The sequence below is a fragment of the Apteryx mantelli genome, chromosome 1 (assembly GCF_036417845.1).
Source record: "Apteryx mantelli isolate bAptMan1 chromosome 1, bAptMan1.hap1, whole genome shotgun sequence".
NCBI classification, from domain to species: domain Eukaryota; kingdom Metazoa; phylum Chordata; class Aves; order Apterygiformes; family Apterygidae; genus Apteryx; species Apteryx mantelli.
In genome coordinates, this window is record NC_089978.1 from 33,311,230 (window position 1) to 33,330,765 (window position 19,536).

At 42.1% G+C, this 19,536-nt stretch overlaps 1 pseudogene; it reads right to left on the reverse strand.

Annotated features, from left to right (window-relative positions):
- Positions 1-484: 484 nt before the first annotated feature.
- On the reverse strand, positions 485-1,041 carry LOC106489168 (mitochondrial import inner membrane translocase subunit Tim23-like; annotated as a pseudogene).
- Between the last annotated feature and the right edge of the window lie 18,495 nt (positions 1,042-19,536).

Below are 19,536 nucleotides of genomic sequence, written 5' to 3' on the forward strand. Positions count from 1 at the left end.
GCCAACCCTCCTTTCCCAGCCTCAGCCCAAACACCAGTTGAAATGAAGTCAGCTGCCTTGATCACAGGGCAGCCGCTCTGGATCCGGACGTGACCTGTGGGCTGACTACCTGGCCGTGGCTCGGCCAGCCCCATCACCATGGCCCTGCCGGCCATCACTGGGCTGTGTCTGGCTCTGGTTACCCTCACTGGGCCATCCCTGCTCACCTTGCTGGGGGCTGCGGTCCTGGGCCTGTACTGACCAGACCACCATCTCCAGCAGCTTGCTGGCAGGGAGGAAAGGGCCAAGCCAACTAAATAGTGTCAAGAGCTTCTTTCCAGTATGATAGCTCCTTTTGGGTTCTCAATAATTGTAAATAAAATAGGAATGGGCACTAGGCTGTCTTGTGATCCATTTGATCGGTGACTATGCAAGTGTGTCCTCCCTCCAGCACTGGTTGCCCTGCTCAGAGGGACTCTCAGGTTATGGAGGCCTTCCTGGCCTCTTAGTTGTTGTAGAGAGCACAGATGCCGGTGAGCGACAGACCTGCAGTACTCCCACATGCTGTCACCCTGTGCTTTTGTGTACCATTCCTGCCATGGCTCCAGCAGCTGCGGTATTCAGGTCATCTTCTGCACCTTGTTTTGTCAGTGATGACTCCAAGTACACTGTAAAGCAGACCCAGAGTGTTAACCCATAATGCCCCTTGCCTTGTCACCGTATTAACGATTTGTACATTTCTAGGTTTCAACTGTGTCATATTCTATGTCTCCTTCAAGCCTAGCCACAAACCGTCCAGTGCACCAAATGCTGCCCTAGTTGTACAACAACCTCCATGGTAGAAAAAAGCCAGTTCAAATCCGTCCTGAGTTTTGTTGGCTCCTGTGGGCAAGACAAACTCATCTGTGTCCTGTACTGCCCCAAATTTAAATATGGGGACAAAGGACTCAATAAAGTTAATGGCACCCCGGTCAAGTCTGTGTGGGGATACCCCACCACTGAAAAGGCAGCCAAGGCACATGTCCTGATGCTCTCAGTGCCCTTACATTCAGTGACACTCATGAAGTCAGTGACTGCTCTGCTCCTTCTGTGAGCAGATGCACAATATCCCCTTTTGATATCAAGATGTGCTATCTGCATCTGGGGGAGATTATTTCCAGTAAGATTAAAGGATTATCGTTAAGATTTTTGATCACTTCACTGCAAAATATTCTCATATGATGCATATATTTAGGCTCTGCCAAGAAGAAACTGAAGGCAACCAGAAACACTGGCAAGAAGAGAGATTCAAGTCTTTAATGAAGTCTGATACAAGGCAGGTAGAAAGCTGTGCAAAAACAGAGCCAGAAGCATTCCCAATGCAGTTCTGATTTCCAGGATTTCCACTGTCACTTGCACAAAGAGTGTGACATGTTTTGAAACTCATTGCTTTGGATTGAAAAGAAAGGAGAGCCATTTGTCTAGATTCCTGTTGATAATAATATGTGCTATAACTATACCAAAATGTATGGTAGCACCAGAATCTGTAGTGTAGAGGTGATATTCACACCGTTGACTGGAAGCCATTGTAGGGACTGAGCTCATCTGAGCTGAATCTCCCTTCGAGAAGTTCTCACACCTCTCTCTTAACTGAGGACGGTTAGGCTTCAAACTGTGGTCCTTTGATTTACACTTAAGTGCAACAGCCTGCGGTGGATAATGTGAATACCTCCACTACTCTCCAGTCCAAAACTCATTAAAATCCACTGGAAACTTTTCACTGACTTCACTGAAGACTGTATTTGTCCTTCAGTTGTGGAAAGATGTCCAGCATAGGATCACTCTCAGTGTATTTTCTCCTGTTGCTTTACAGTCCAGTTCAACACTCTCTAAATATCCCCCTCCCTCCCCAAAGGGCTATTTTATTCTCCTACCTGTCCTTACTTAATAGTGCAATGGCTCATACCCATCAGTCAAAAAACAGTACTCACAGTTAGTAACAGGAAACACTCATGTTTCAAGGAAAAAAAAGCCTATCTAATGTGATCATATTCAAGCATCTAAATTGTTGTGGCACAAGCCTTTCAGAAATGAGTGAATAAAAGAACTGTAAAAGTGAGGCTGTATTTTTCAGGAAGGTGGGAGAAGTCAAGAGGAAAATTGCTTTGTGTTATACTTTTGAATAAAAGCATAAAATTTACAAGGAATATAATTTAAAATAATGCTGCCATAGCAGCAATAATAAGAACACAACAACTACTCCTCTTGACGAATTACATGTTGTATCATTTTTTCAGGATATATAAGTATCCGTGGACCAAACTTCTGGGTGCTGTAAAAAGAATTTGAAACCAAATAGTTTTCTTGATTAATTCCATTCAGTAATGATATATTACTGGAAAAAAAATGAGACTCATCAGCCTTTTCACTCACGGCTTGAATAATTTCTCCTTATTAGGCAAGGCCTGAAGAGAGCAAAAAGTCATTTGCTGAGCCCCGATGGTCAGACTCAGAACTTCTGTGACTCAAATGAAAAGTCAAATTCTTTAGCAAAGGGCATTATATGCTGGTGTCCATACATTCAAGCAAAGCAAAAACAACTCATCTTTCCCAGCAGCACAGTCATACAACAATACATCTCAGAGGTCTCATCTACAACAAGAGAACTACCTCTCATTTGATGCTGTCAGCATGTAGAGCGCTAAACACAACTGTACTGGCTGGTATCAGCAAGGCATAGGGTAGCACAGGCTATATTTGTTACTGCTTCAGAAACTGCTGACAAAATTTTAAGTATAAGCCCATTTCAAAACCAAGGTGTGATGGCATCTTCCAAAATGATGCAAAACTCACTTTGTTCTGTTGATTTAAACTTCCAGTTAAATGTTGTTCTGCACCAGTACTCCCATAATTGTTGTCTCTAGAGGGTAATTTTCCAAGGATCGGAGACAGGAGCTGTGCAAACAATTGATTTTTTCAGCAATTTGGCTGCACTGAAAAATTGAGACTGAAATGAGTTGCAGTCTCTATCAAATGATAGTTTTTCATTTTTTCACATTTAAACAACAGAGAAATTAATTTCAGAGCAAAATCCGTTTCAGGATTCAAATCTTTGTTCAATTCAAAATGGAAGGTTTTCCTTTGATTTTGGGATTTTAATCTGTTTAAAGCCTTTAAGATTAAATTTTTAATGTTTTCATTTCACTCTTCCCCTCTTCCTGGGTGTGAAACTATTGCAGAATTTTACTTATATTTGCAGACAGTTTTGTTCCCCTTATCCCTTTCCCCTAGTTTCATTTTCCAGGTAAAGAAAAAAGAAAAACACCTCCTCACACAAAATTACCCACTCTGCTCCCAGTAGCCAGACGTCAACCAGACAAAGCTGGGGCTCTCTCAGTACTGTGAATTGAATCCACGCTCCTCAGTTTGTCCACTAAATGTGCCTCTCCTAACCTTGCTTTGGGAGAGGGAGGATGCTTTCTGGCCACATTTTCATATGCAGTGTCAGCATCAATCAGTTATCAGTGACAGCTCCTGGAGAGTGGGTGAAGGGCCAGAAGACTGGGAAAGGACATATAGGGTGCCTACCTTTATAAAGGAGGGGAAAGGAGCTGAAGGATTAAAAATCAATTAGCTTAAATCAGTTTCCCACAGGAAAACATTACATGCTGTGAGTATGCAAGGGGCGAGCAGTAGGAATTGATATTTGTCATTACATTTCTATCAGATTCAAAGCCTGTACTTCCAACAATAGTAATACGTTGACACTTCAGCTGGATTGCTGAAGGATTGCTGTAGCTATATCACAATACAGCAGGAAATGTCACAATTGTTACTGACTGACACACACAGTAGTTATTTTGATACCTGCAGATCTCCATGGGGAATGGAATGCCACTGCATGAATTTTGTGTTTCTTTTCTTTTCTCCTTATTCAAGCCAAGTATAAAGGAAGCCTGCCAGCTGCCAGCACACAGAGGAATGTGCAGCCTGGGCTGGTGCAAAGTTTACTGCCCTGCCCCATGATCATGAAAGAGAGCAGCCTGTGCAGCAGTGACACGAGCGCCCTTACTGCCTATTCCTCACCAGAGGCTGCAGTAGCATGGAGGATCACAGGTCCCCTATTCCCTCTGCCCATGCTGCTGGCTGGAAATGCCTGTCGGCAGAGGAGCAGGGTGGACAACTGGATTTGTAGTGTCCTAAACCAGATGAGTTTAGCTACAGTTGCAAAAATATGTTATTACACAGCCCCCACAAAAGGGAGACAGCCCTTGGCCATGGCACCAGATAAGAGTACACCTTCCAGCCTGTGGTTCCACATTCTGGCTTTTCTCCCCATGTCACCCAACAGTAACTGTCACCTTGCAAACCTCAACTGTCTACTTTGTGGCTACCCCTTTGTCCCCAGATTTCTGCCCCCTAAGCAACTGCCTACATGGCCTATTCATGAAGCCAGATGTCCCGGCCACTTCAAGTAGCTCTCTGAGTTTCTTGGTGTCCATTGCTTGTCCCTATGCAGAAATGCTGCCTGAATATTTAACTAACAAACAGACACATACTTCAATATAAAGTCAATATTTTAAGTGAATCCAACATGGGGAATACTACAATCAAAACTGATGACATATAACAGGTAGAACCTCTTGAGAGGAATAGACTTCATTTACTCACAGTCAACTAGATGATAAAATACAAGAGCATTAATGAAAGAACAGAATGCAAAGAAGGAGGTAATAGCTATTTAAAGGTACCAATGAGAAAATGGTAAAGGGGGTTGGGCTTCACACTACCTGTGGCTAAAGATCCCAGGGTTATCTAGGTGTTTTAGGACAAGGTGGCACATTTTACATAGTATGCAATGGGTAGGTGAGTGGGACAAACCCCATAGCATTTAGATGTTTGCCAGACTTTCCTTAAGTCTTTTGAAGACTTTCTCAGCATATTTCACCTTACTCCCACCTGTTACTATTTGTTGATCAGCTCCATTACAGGAGCACATGTGGGAAGCTTAGGGGTGCAAGCTGCATAATTTACAGAGAAAGAATTTCTTCATCTTATCTTCACTGAAAAGGTCAGAAGAAATGATCTTACGGGAAAACCAGTAACATGGTAAAGCTTCCTGGTGTTGTAGAAAAACCTGTTTAAAGTATATCTCAAGACTGAAGGTTGCTGATTTGATGCAGTCCTAGGTGAAAAGGCAGCTGAGATTACAGGATGTTGTACTTGGGTCTTCTCTTTGCACTGGGATAGACAGGGTTTTCTGTAGCTGCCTCAGCGGAAATGATCTTCATTCAGGGAGTCTGCATACTCACAGACACTTTGTTAAATGACCAAAGGCCTGGAAATAACACTTACTAAATAATGAGTAGTGTAGGAAGCTGCAAGTGGTAGCAAGTATGTTTTGGGGGGTGAACAGACCTGTAGAAGCCAATTTCTGGACCAAAATCTGAAAGATGTTTGAGTTTTTGCATTTCTGCCACTGTGAGTGAAAAGCTGTTTGTGCTAATGTCTGGTCTCATTCAGTAGAGACTGGGTCCTGTTGAGTCTGAAGTTGTGTGAAGGAGAAGAAACCATTGCTAGAAGTCTCTTCAGCTGTTGTCTTCAGAGTCTTGCTAAAATCCTTGAGAGTCTGACAAACAGGAGCATTGCAGAGGCTGTCAGGTGTGACCCTGGCAGTGCTCCCAATAATTAAAGCAGTCAGTCATGTTCAGCAGAACTTGCTGCCATTAACATCTTTCACGCAAGCTCCCCTTTCCACTCTCCGCAGTGTGGCATGGAGACACAGACTGACTTCAGTGAGTCACAGCTTTTCCTCTTTGCATTCAATTTGCTTGGGAGAGCTATTTCCAGAAGGCAAGCACTTTTTCAACCCGCCAGTCCTTCCTACTTTTTCACAGTAAGAAGCCAGTTGTTTAGTGATGCCTTCTGACAACATCCCCCCACCGAGGGGAAGACACTGAGACCACCTTGAGGAAAGGCAGCTCACACCTGAGGTAGCATTTCAGTGCAAATGAAAAGTGTTAGACCCATGTTCTTGCTCTTCTGGGCCTGTGAATTGAGCATTTGGGGTACTGATGGCATCCACAGATTTAAAAAGCATCTCACAGCTCAGATTCATGTCATTCTTGGCTGATAAGTGATTTTATAAAATCACTTGCAGCAATGAAAATCATAGTGAAGTTTGGGTTTTAGCCCGTGGCAAGACTCCTACTGACTTCACCGGAGATGGGCTCGTGTCCTCAGGGGAATGTGTTAAAGGGAATGAGCACAGGCATGTAAGTGGGCGTGTGCTTTTATTTGTAAGACCATTTTTCTACAGTTTTATTTTTTTAAGCAGATATTTAAGACAAATTGGCAATTACCTAGAATCACAGTAGATTGAGGTTAGATGCCCACTGACTGCAGAATTATGTTACTAGCCCAGTGACAAAAAGCAGTTGAGCCGTAAAATAATGGAGCACATAAGAGCTAAGCGAAAGGGGCAGAATGGTAGTTGCGGAGATTTTAACTGCACTATGACACGGTGAGGTATGTGAACTGGAGCAAATAGAGCTGGAGGATACATTTCTGGAACTATTATTTTTAATGCAATGCAAAACATCCAATGACAAGGATGGAAGTTACACTTCAATGCAACAGAAGATGATTCAGACAGTAACAAAGGTCAGATGAGGAGAATCTGGGGAAAGCTATTAAGACAGATGCTTATGTGATGCCTTTTATCAACTCCTTGTTTGGTTCTGAACAAAAAAATGAAGATAAAGTGAGACCTCCTTTTGGAGTGTGTGGTTTGAAAGGTTGCCTAGGCTAGTCTAAAACAGGAGCTGGCTGTTTGTTAGGAGGAAAAGAAGATCCTTGCTATGGCATTTAAACCTTTAATGGGTGTAGGTCAAGTCAGCTTGATAACTACATCTAATCAAGGTAAAAAGCCTAGATCTGGAGTTCATCCCAGCCAACTGCGTCTAAAACACAATTTGTCCTGGCTGTATTAGGATTTTAGAATTAATTAATAGCTGTCAGACTTGAGTGACTGTCTGCAGGCACTGATGAGTTAGACCTCAAAAGACAAAATCCTGTGGGGAAGTCAGAATTAGTGTCCAAAATGAGCATGTGGAGCTTTAACAAGTGCTTTCTTGTCAGCAAAGTGATGCTTCTGCATCTGTCATGTAAGTGTAAGAAAAATAGTCCATAGAAGCATGAGGTGAGAAGATAAAATGAAGTGAAGTAAATGAAGGGTACATTTAGATTGAATTGTAACTATGCATGGAGACCTGAGGTTAGTTTATTTCATAAAAATCTTTCACCTCTGACAGTTTTAAACAATACCGTCAGAATGTAAGGGGCAAAATATCTGCCACCCCTAAAACGCTTTTTTTTTTGCTGGGTTCCTTATTATTTTGAGCCTGAGCTTGTGTATTTTATGTAGTCTCTGAATTAGGAGTCAGGGCCAAGAACTATAAGATTTCTTTGTCCTTCTCCATCAATTTTTAATATAGAATAGGGAATCTGGCCCTTTTGTCAAATAGTACCTAATTTATCTTATCCCAGCCTTCAGGTGGAAGTTGTCCAGCTCTATCAGATGTTGTAGCAAATGGACAGCACCAGCTCCTCAAAGGCATAAAGGGCACCCACAACATTAGAATTTGTGCTTGAATTATACTTAATGGCAGCACTTGATGTTAATCTATTGTCTGTGGAAAAGTGAAGCATTTTTATCTTACAGAGGGAAATTAGAGACACAGGAATTTTCAAGGAGCAAATATTTTAGAGGGCCCAAGATCCAAGTGTTCATTTTTTGCAAGGGCAAATTGCATCCACACTTCTGCATTTGTAGATTGTAATGTCTGTTGCAATTCCAAGCATTTGTTTCTCTCACCATGTGAGTCACATGGTAATGAGGTTACCAGCCATACAAGTCTCCAAAATGTCTCTGCAGTTGAGGTGTGTGGGTAAATCTGGGATGCAAAAAGAAAGAAAATGGGGCTATTCTCTCTGTGATCTCTCTGCATGTGCTATTACTTAAAGGAATAGGTAACAGATGCCAGGTCAGGACGCTTTGGTTTCAGTTATTCCTATCTGAATATCAGTAACTACCAATATAATAATTCAGTACTGAATAAAGGCTGCTTGGCAAACTTCAGCAAATCATTCCACCTTTCTGAACTTCAGTTTTGCCATCACTGGAAAAGTGATGATTTTACATATCATTTTTACATATAGTAAATTAGACAGGAGATAGAAAATCCACATTAGAGATTCCTTCCTTTCTGAGGGAAGGAATTTCTGGTACCGTACTAAACTTGCAAAACATTTCTGTTTCTAAGGATACATTTGAAGTAGCCCCCCCCCCCCCAAACTTCCATTATAATCAATGAGACAGAAATAGACTCATTTAAGCTGCCACTCCTCTCATCCTACTGTACACTACAATAGATCAGATGAGTCCCACCTTGAAAATACTGATGATGGCTATGAAGGCAATTTAGAGTGACTAGCTGTGATACAGACGTAACAGCTTATGAGGGCAGAATTACTCTCCAAATGACGCTCATGGAAAGAGAGTTAACAGCTCTGTGAACTTCACACCAATGAATCTTTCTAGTTTTTCTCAGGATTCGAGCTCAAAGTTATCTGACAAAATGGAATTTAACTATCAAAAAAACCCCAAAAGGTTAGATTAGGTATTAGAATACTGTATAGATTCAGTGCCAGAGAATAAAGAAGTACCTGGAGAGAGAGAAACATCTTTTGCGTCAGAGAAGGAGTGAGGAACAAAATGGCGGACTAGGATGGAAGTGAGTGAGAAAAGGGTTGGATAGAGAAGTTAAATCTTGTCTTGCCCATCTCCTTACTGTGGAAGTTGGCAGTAGAACTTCAAAGTTAGTAAAGAAGCGACTTTTGGGATGGGACCCAGTGAAACACTAAGGAAAGAGAAACACAGGTTGAAATATGTGAAGATAAACCATACCTAGTTACAAAATAGGCCTCCAGCTCAAAAGGGACACTGATGTCCTGTTGGAGGTGGCAGAGCCGAAGCATGTGCATGGCCTGTCAGATGAAGAGGACCTATAATACACGTGCAGGGAACTCGTACCCAGTTGCAGCAGTAGCTCATCTCCCAGCGTGTGTGAGGTAGCACCCAGTTGCACAGGGTACATGAAACGGTGTCCTCTATATGTGCACTCTGCAGAAGCCAAGGCCACCCAGTGCCTTAAGCCCACCTTGTAAAGATGACTGGAGAGCTCAGCACTGAGGAAGGAAAGGAAAGAAGAAGGAAAGAGCAGCAAACTCAGTGAACAGGTAAATTGCAAACATTTGGCAGGGAGGGCAGAACTGATGAGGATCAAGACAGGATGCATTGTTTGAACTTTGCAAAGTCAGCAGCAGAGCTCAGTGAGTTCAATAGACAACAGGAACAGGATTATTCTCAGATCTAAAGTGATCTCTTCAAACTATCTCTAAAGCTCAGGACATAAAGCAGCCCTTTTTGAAGCTTCAGAAAGACCACCCTGAATGAAGACTGAATTAACATGATAAGGGACTCTCAGCTTCTCCAGCAGCAACCAATCTCCTGATCCATGACTAAACAGAATAAATAAATCTTTGTGATAGTCACATAACGTACAGTTTGCATTGCCATCCTTCAGTCCCTTTTGCTACTCCAGCAAATTACAAGTCTCACAGTTTCTCCAGAAAGATTGCATTCCTATTTAGCATGCTTGTCACAGAGGCAGGAAGGCAGCCCTGCATGCTGAAAAACAATCTAGTTCTACTAAAGAAATGCATTTATAATTTTGTGCTATGCCAGGGCCCCTGTTTGCCACTTCAGACACAGTGTCCTAACTCTTTCATCTTAGTATCTCCTGTTTATCCTTTTTTTCACATTCTACACATTATTAAAAATCTTAATGATGCATAAATCTCACATCTGTCCCTATATGCTCCAAAGAATTGTTTGACTTCTTAGATAAATGTGGCATACCAGATAACACCCTAGAATATGGTCTTGTATAATTTGTTGAGGGCATTCAAGTCAATACTGAAGAACAGCTCAAAACTTGCTAAAGCACATTTTTAAGGCTTTCCTGAACCAGGTTTGCACTTCTCAATTGTTAAATCATTATTTTAAATCACAAGTAACTAAAACCAGCAGAAATAAAAAGTTCCTGGGAGGAACAGAGTCCTGTAAGAGCAGAGAATGTCCTAGAAGTTGACTTATCTCTAAAATATTTTCTTTTCAAATCTACCTGTGGATTTTGACACATATAATCAAGCTACTGGTTTCAGAAATTACACAAAGACTGTTTCAAAGACTTTCAGTGAACCTTTGACCGGTAAAAAATTAGAACAACAGTACAGTCGTGTTCAGGGAGGCCTTTTCTAGGTCTGAGTTTTAGGCTTTGCTTGAATAACATTGCTTTCTTGACTTTTTTTCCCCTTGTCTCTGTGGGTAGTTTCATTCATCTTGTTCTACATGTGACGTGTGTCCCTGCTAAACTGGCTCCCCGTTCTCTAACTAGTCACATCATTCTTGCTTACTGTCACTGTGCTAGCAAATGAGAAATCCCAGTGATCTCAGAAATTTTTATTTCTGCTTTGCAGGCATGAAGAGGCAGTGGAAACGACGGAGACATTAATGTTAAGGCCAAATGCCTGCTTTTTCCCTTTCTGAGTTTCTGCTCTCATCAGTGATCCACCAACAACCCCTATGGCTGTTCCTGTTACACTCAGACAGGTCCCAAAGTCAGCAAAATCCAGCATAATACTCTGGTTTATATTGAGTAAGTAGGATGTGGGATATGGACAATGAAATTTAAGCCAGACAAGCAAAAAAACCAGACTGACAAAAAACAGCCAAAAGACTGAAACAACAGACAGCATTTGGACAAGGGAAAGGTATTCAGTCAGAAAAGAAATGTTAGTTGGTAGAAAAGCTAATTTAGACTACATCAGGATCCCCCCAAAAGCCCGTAAAAGTTCTTTCTGACTCTTAAGATCTGTGAATACTGCTTGCAGACAAATAGATAAGTGCTAAGCTGTGAGTCAGACAGGGTTAGTAAAACATGATGGACCTTTTTTGTGGCCTTCAACAAGGGTCTCTTATCAGCTCTGCAAGCAATACTGACAATAACAGTGGGTGTGCAATGAGCAGCAAGCACAGTAACACTGCCTAGACTGCTGTGTGCAGATCCCACAAACTGGATCTGAAGATTTTAAAGATTTTTTTTTTTTTTTTTTGGTTTATCTCAGCTCCAGTGCACTCTCTTCAGTTTTTCTGGCATGTTCACATTCTGTCAAGACCCATGCCTTAGACAGCCTTTAACTCCATCCTCAGGGTCCTACTGGCTTACCAAAGGGTCAAAGTGTAAAACACTATAAGGTTTTCTACTCCATCATTCTGTATTTTAGGCAGTAAAAGGTAACTATGGATGGGGATTTGGGGTTTTATTGCCCACTAGGCTATTTGCTGAGAGGACCCTGCAGTTCTCTGAATGTGAATTAATTGGAAGAACTGTCACTAGGCTTTGAAATCAAAGCAGTCAGATCCTGTTGTGGCTTACCGATAAAAGACAACTGAAGGAGGACAAAGAAAACATCAAGACAGAGAAAAGGGCTTCATTCTTAGGCTTCAGGAAAGCATGGGGGGGCAGTGCATAGGGTTACCGTGGCTTGGAGAAACTGAAGCAGCAAGGGGACTAATCAGCCAAGCTCATTAAAGGAGGAATACAGGCGGCAGAATGTGTGCCTGCTGGTAGGAGTCACTTCAGAGAGAAGAGTCTACAGAGCCTGGAAAATGTCATGGTGCTGCCACGGCCGCCAGCTCCCTGCCTGCCTGCAGTTGTGGGGGCCTGTCCAGAGGGGGATTCCCAGGCTGGAGACATCTGCTGAAGCCCTGGTCTTGGTTTGTTTAGACCATCACTGGCTTATTCCTGTTGAAGGAAGGTGGCAGGATGTGCAACATGGTGCAAAAAGCTGGGGCACTCCTCCAGGGAGCCACAGGGAAAGCCAGCCCAGTGCAGAGTGGCTGAGGATGCAGGGACTGAATTCAGAGAGTGCTTCCTGAGCTGCTGAGCAGCAGGCATGAGGTGGAAGGGCAGCCAGCAATGCTGTGGTGTGCTGTGCCCTATTCGGTTAGATCCAGAATAGCCATGCAGGCCCGGAGCCTATGGAAGGAGATCCGTATGATCAGATGACTAGAAAAGAAAAACTAAGATTAATCTGCAAAAGTTTCCTTCTGGCCTCGTTATCACTCTGGGAGGTAGAAAGAAGACTTCCAGAGCTCAATGTGAGATTCTGTTTGATAAATAATTTTCCAGCAGGGTACAGCTGGAAAGGTGGATGAAAAGACTCTGAGAAAAGGGCAGAAGCTGGCCACTTAGCCATGAAAACAACTTCAAATTAGGTTTGGAGATGGACAGAGACAAAAACTGTGATAGAAGCTTAAAGGGTTCCCCCACATGCACACCTGTAACACTTCTGTGTCCTTTGAACATCCAGGCTCCAAATAGACTTTGGAAACCACGTATGACAACTGTGCAGACCACCCAGGGACAGGAAATACCTTCCTTTATCTTCAGAGGATGAGGAGGTCCACCCCTTCCTCTGAAAGGACCAAACTAGCACAACCTCACCTTCAGTGACCTTGAACCATAGACGAAATCTGACTTTTACATTCACTCCCATCTCCCCCACAAAATCAGAAGAAATTAATGAAAATATACAAGTCGATTGGTGAAAAATAAGCAGTTTGGCAGAACAATTTTCCCTCTCCTCCCCACCCCTGCCCCTCAATGTCCTCCTCCATTGACGCAACATAATCATATTCATATTCCTTGCTATCTGCCTACACTAGGGAGGGTGGTACCAAGGGGATAGATACACGGAGGCCTGGGGCAACAAATGGTGGCATGGCAGTGAATGTGAGTCAGTACAGGTCAGAGAGGTGGGGAAAAAGTACCTGAGGGGTAGAACGTCCTGGGAAAACTAAAAAAAGAGGTTGAAAGGTTGAACATGAAAGAAAACAATTTTAAAATTCAGCACAGAGAGGACTGGAAGAAGGGAAAGCAAACAAGAGAGCTTGAGAGGGGGGAAAAAGCTTGGAGAAGAATGAGTGGAAATGGGAGAGAACACAACACAGGACACTGAGAAGGGAGGCAACAGAGAGAAAGAACAATACTGCTGTTTAGAAAACAGGTTTGAAAGAAAAGGAGAGGAGGAGGAGCATGAAACCCGGATACGAAGGCAATGATATAAAAAGAAAGCTAAGGAAGAAACAAACACATGCAGCTTTTCACATATCCTCTAGCTTCTAACTGTGTAATATTCTGGAGTCCCCCAGAAGAGACCATATAAAACTCAGAGTGCACAGAAAAATACATGTGTGAGCAGGGTAGCATTAGTCTATTTTTACTTCTCATTCCCAGTTTTGCCATCTGTGGTATCATGCTGGGTCCTTATGTCATGCCCATAGATAACAGAGTTATAAACCTAGTCAGAAGATTTTGTATCGCATGTTTTGCCAATATAACTTTCCCATTATAAGTGCTATTTCACTCCAAGGTTCGTAAAGGAAATCTGGATGATTAATGCTGTAGATGTCGGTGGTGAGGAGAGGTTGAGGAGAGGTGAATCCCATCCACATAGCATGGTTCAATAAAAGAAACCTTATGGTATAGGAAATTGAGAAAGCAATAGACTGGCATGGTAGACAAGTGGGGTCGTTCCTTTTGCTCTATGTGAAAGTGCAGAGGAAGCACTGTCAGTATCATAGTACACAAAGTTTGAAAGAGTGTGCATCCATGGAAAAGGTATGGGTTCACTTCAGAATTAGTATCACAAGAGCCAGGAGAAGCTGAAGCATTTTCAAGTGAGCAGAGAAAAATCTCTGTGCCACATAGGAGGGTGGTGGGGAGAACAGGTGGATCCCAAAGGTCCTAAAGGAGTTTGTAACAGCTGCATTTCAATAATCCAAGAAAAATAATGGAATAACAGAGAAAATATGCAGAAACAAGGGTTCCTCTACAGAACTTTGCCTGAGACAGAAAATTGCCAGGAGGCTGACTTGCCAAGGGAATCTTTGGTTAAAACTAATGTGTGTGTGGGTTATGTTTGGAAAGGAAGGGGAAGGCAGAAGGAGTATGGGGGGTGGGAATGCATGTTTTCCACTGGTAATTCCAGTTGACAGCTCTGTAGAGAGGGTTTGATGAACAAGTCTGTCCAGACTTGGGAAAGGACATCAGTTACCAACTTGGGTGTGGATACCGAACTGGTAGGGAGCGGAGGCATTTAAATTGGAGGATGACTAAAACCCCTACTTCCTTCAAGAATGCAATAAATGAATGCTACTCCTTTTTTTCACTGAGATCTTCCTGTCATTTCATACCTTTTATAAATGTCTCATCAAGTGGCTTATCCTGAGATGACACAAGAGGCACTTTGTGAGGTGTTTGGCAGTGTCTGCTAGGTTAGAAAACATATTATAATTTGAACTATGATAAGAAGTGACAAGAAAATGGGCAAGATTTCATGTACTTTATTTTTAAAGGCATAAAACATTCTTTCTTAAATTGGTAAGAAAAACAACAGAAGAACACAATCAGTCTGACTTGAAATTCTGTGCCATATTTTATAAATCAAAACACACCATTAAATCCATGTTATAAACTACAGGAACTGACGACAAGCCTCATGAAAGAATCAATACTGATAGTGCTTTTAATAAGGACTAGAGAATAAAATAATGTCTCTTCAATGAAAAAGAAGGTGGGAGGGTAGAAGAATGTGTCACAAAAAGCAATAAAAAACTGAAAGTAGAAGACGGTGTACTGGACTCATGGAGTGGATACTGCTAAAAGCATTGGACCTTGATTTATATTACTGGGTAGTGGATGGTTGGGTCTGAAATGTCTTTCATATTTCTTTACCTCATCCAAAACCTCCTCAGAGCTGAATGAATCAGAATCTCAGTGGATATGTTACAAGGCCATTTGTCTACTTATGGGTGGGTGCAGGCAAGCAGAGGGTCTCACTAAGACCCTGTGGTCTTCCCTGTGGGATCCCATGGCACATGGTCTTCTTGCCCTGCAGGACCCCATGGCACATCACAGTCAGACAGAGGATGCAAATGAGAAATTTGCTCCTCTCATTCTTGTCACAGCCACTGTTTATGGGTTGCAGATGTTCTGCTCAAGACAGTAACTGATCACGTGGTGGGAACTAGCTGTATTAAGACCCAGCGTAGATACTCCTGATTTTCTTGTTTATTTCCTGAGAGGGCAACTGTAGTTGGAAGCATCTGGGGAGAGGATGCTGGCTTCAGAGGGTCTGCTGATCTGGGCCTCCTCCTCCTCTGCTCTTCAAAAGGAGGTGAGAAGGAGAAATGTGAGAAATGATGGCTGTGTTGTTTGGCTGTGACTCATGGTGATACTGCTGACACTCCTCTCTGGCCCCTGCAGTAACATCTGCTCTAGAGGCTGAGTCTTGCTGATTCCCAGGCAAAGTTTATGATGTCCCTTATAAGCTCTACTTTAAGAATTTTGTGAGATTTATGTAATTATGCAGGTCTTCAGCTCAGAAGTGCAGTTTCCTCCATCAGTCCCTGAAGCTACAGGCCATGCAGGACTCTTTTGCTCTCAATGCATTGTTGGAGATGATTCTTCTCCAGCACAGGCTCCCAGTGACAGTCCTTTGAATCCAAATCTGACTAGATCTCTAATAAAACCGTGACACTGGAACAACATTTCAGCTGCAGAAGACAGGAAAGATGTTGCAGTCAAACTGATTGGTTTTATCTACAAAATAATAGTGTTAACACTTGGGACAGACTTTTAATTAAAGTCAGTGTTATGGCCATTCATACTTTGATGGAAAACCCTAGATGTTTGTGAGGTGTTATTATAATTGGAATTCTGGACCTTTAAGAATTTGTTTTACAAGAAAGGAACTTTTGGGGTATAAATATGTGTAAAAATACTGTTTTTTAGTAAATTTTAAATGTAAATATTCCCTTGCATTCTTTAGTTATGAGAAACAGACACAACTATTTTGACATCCTATGAAAAATGAATACAAAATGAACTAAGTTTGGAAATATTAGTGGTCACTTGCAGTTTCTCAGTGAAAGTTTATTTGTTTGTTTCTTTGTTTTCATTTTTCAGCTACTGCATATCTGGAATGCTAATGTACATGTTTAGGTAGCAGCTACAAGTAAAGAAACATAAAGGAAAATCAATAGATTTTCAAATATAGAGGGTACTTCATGGTAGGAAAAACTGAGCAGAAGGGCAGCATGGGAAAAAGTAACAAGACAAATACAGAACTTTTCCTGTATATTAATGCCAGCAAGACACAAAAGGGATTCCATATCTGTTGAAGATATTGATTTCAGCAGATATTGGTTCAGATCTAGAGATACTTGGTTTGACTCTGAAGAAATTTAGCATGAGAGCTCCCTAGAAGACTTCTGCTTTCTCAAGAGCAGCCAAACATCTCTAAGGTGATTTTCTGGTTGGCTGGCTACATTATACATCATGTTTTTTAAAGACTTGTCTTTGTGTCTAAGAAAGATTCACAGCTCTTCATGTCTTTGCCTAATGAATGTGCACAGCTGTCCTGAGCACAGCTGGTTTCCCATTCCACATGCACATTCAAGATATCCAGGAAGCTCCCTTTCTGCCTTAGGACAAAAATAAACATCTTTCACAAGCTCTTCTGATAGAGAAGGGGTCATATTAAATAGATAGCATCCTAGTGGTTACAGCATCTCACCACGCTGTGGATAAAGCTAGCTGAAGTTTGCTGTGCTTGCTTAAGTAGGGACTAAAGCTGTGCTCCTCCATGTTGCAAGTGGCAGCAGCAGCACAGCAGAACCTCTCCTTGAGCAGGGACACCTCTCAAGGTTGCTCCTCGAGGTCGAGAGATTCCTTACCCACGACAGATCAGCTGTAAGTGACTAATAGAGCACTGAAACTTTGCAAACTTTGCTAAGTTGCATCTCTGATTGACTGTGCAGATAATACTTTAGACATAAACTGTTGACCAAGTCTGGGACTAAGACTGGATCCAGCCACACCCAGACTCCTCTGAGGAGGAGTTTGGAAAGCAAAGGGGTCCATTCTGAGCCTCATGACTCAACGGGAGGGTCCCCTTGACAATTCTGTCTGACTCTTCCCTCCATGCAGTAAATAACCGAGCGTACCTTGCCATTGAATCTTGTTAAATCACTGTTTTATCTGCGATTGATCTTTGTTACATCACTGTCTTATCTCAATAAAAGATATTGATGCTTCTCTCTTATGAGTGAAGTGCGTCACTTGTCTGCAACACCCTGACACCAGCTGGATCATCTTAGAGAGGTCTGGATTACCCAAATCCTCCAGCTTCTTTTTGGTAGTCAGTCACTTCCCTAACATGAGCGTCAATAGGGTTTTTCTGTCACAGGACACCTTCAAGTTATTTCTGCCAGGCAGAGGAATGCTCTGACCATCCCTCCTTTGTATAGCATTGCGCTTTATTTAGAAAGTGGTTATTATAACCACTCATTACATTTGTTTGAGAAGCTCAATTTGATGGGCTTGAGTCAGCCAGTTTGAAGCACTAATTGTGTAGAATTAATGAATTCACAGGACAGCACCACACAACACATAGATTAGATTTGGTCTAGCAAAACTTCCTGAGTTTTGCCACAGGCACTGTTGTCAGAGTGATAACTCTGGGCAGTGGGACACTGACCAGCCCTGACTGAGGCAGTCTGTCCTCTAACAAGTGTTTTTTATTAGATAAAAACACAACGATGCAAAGTTAAGCAACAAAAAGTGGTCTCTCAATGTCACCAGCTGGCCAAGAGCGCTGGGAGGCTCGAGCACTAGGGAGCCCCGCACTCCACACTGTGTGTGTCCTTGGTTGCTCCATGTGGCGGGTGTTCACAGGCTCTTCCTTCACCGTTTGCAGGTTTTCCAATTCTCTGAGGCTGGTAATGCCTCCGCTTACATTGGTGATTGCATTTCCTTCCCAAACTGTTTCATTCCTGTCTTTATTTTTCCGCACGCACTTTCCACAGTTGCTCTAATCTCCTTCTACTTTGCACAGGGAATCTAAAATCACACAGTGGGAGTGACTCTTCTCATTATTTTGGGAGATCAGTCATAGGTTGCCAACATTTGCCAACTACTTGGCAGCTATGGGCTGTTCAGCCTAATACACAGACTGGATTGCCATTGGAAATGGGATCAGCTGTGCAAAGATACAGAACAATAGTCTATTGGTGTGTGGCTTGAGAGCTTCAGAGTGAGTTTTCCCTGCAAAGAAAGATCGAGCAAATGAAAAGCAGATGAGAAAGCTCTTTATTTTTCAGGAAAATGGGATCCCACACAGTTTGTGCTATGCAAGGATGGGGCGCTTGATGGAGCTGCCAGCTGTGAATATGGAGCTGGAAGATGTCATTCACAAAAGTAAGGACTGGATCCAATTGGAAGAACAGAAAAAGGCACCATCCTTTTCATCTCGTTTTGGGTTCCAGAACTTTTACCAGAGAAGATGATTCACAGTCTCTATTTTCAGGAAAACCTACAGGGTAATGAATGATCTCTCATAGGCTGCACTGAAGGAGAGCGCTTTTGGAAAAGCTGTAAGTGCAGAAGGGTATTTTCATGTAACTACCTCTCTATTCAATTTAACAAAAAGTACACAGTGCAAATCTATATTGCATGACCTTCAGTGGGCAGCACACATAAGAAAAAATGAGAGAATTATAACTGTATAACCTGTGAGAGTGTTTCTGGCAATGAGCTCAGCTGCCTTCAACACCTGCAGCTGTAGCTGAAGATTCTTAGAATTCGTAAGGGTCGGTCAGCACTTGGCGGAAAATGTTCCAGATGCTTTAATTTGGAAAGGCCCAGTAATGGTATTTTGTAATTTGGTATTTTTGTAATGGCATTTGATGTTCTTCCATTGATTCAAAGACTAGGATAATAACTCTCCAAGGTGAAGTGCTCTCTGTTCTTTTAAGTCCCATGTTACTCCAATTCCCAGACACATTGTGCAGCATATCCTGAAGGGCAGTGTTACATATAAAGCTCTTTGTTTATTTTGTGTGAAGGTTCCTAGACTGTCTGTGAAATCTTTTCTAAAGGGCTTTAATTCAAATAACATGTCTTTCTGCTTCCTTCCTAATGTGAAAATGACCCATTTCCCCTTTATCTTCTCTTTTCTTGTGCCTGTAATGATGCCTTAACCAGAGGAAATTTCTCTTTACTCCATGGCCCCATGAAAGCAGTTGAGGTACCTACATACACTGTGTTGATTCCTTGCCATGAACTAGGAGGCAAAATAATTCAAGGAACTGGTCCCAGAAAAAAATAAAATACTCCAGAAAAACTATTTCTAAAATAGCTTTACAACATAAGTTGTTGAAAACAGCTGGCAAAAATAAAGGCGGGGGGCAAATATTGCATCAAAGAATGAACATGCTGTGTAATTTAACAGAAAGAAAACAGTCTTAATACTGAAATTCATATATTTTGTAAGATCTTAAAACACAGGCCAGCCTATCAGGATAAATCTTGCCCAAGCATTAGATAT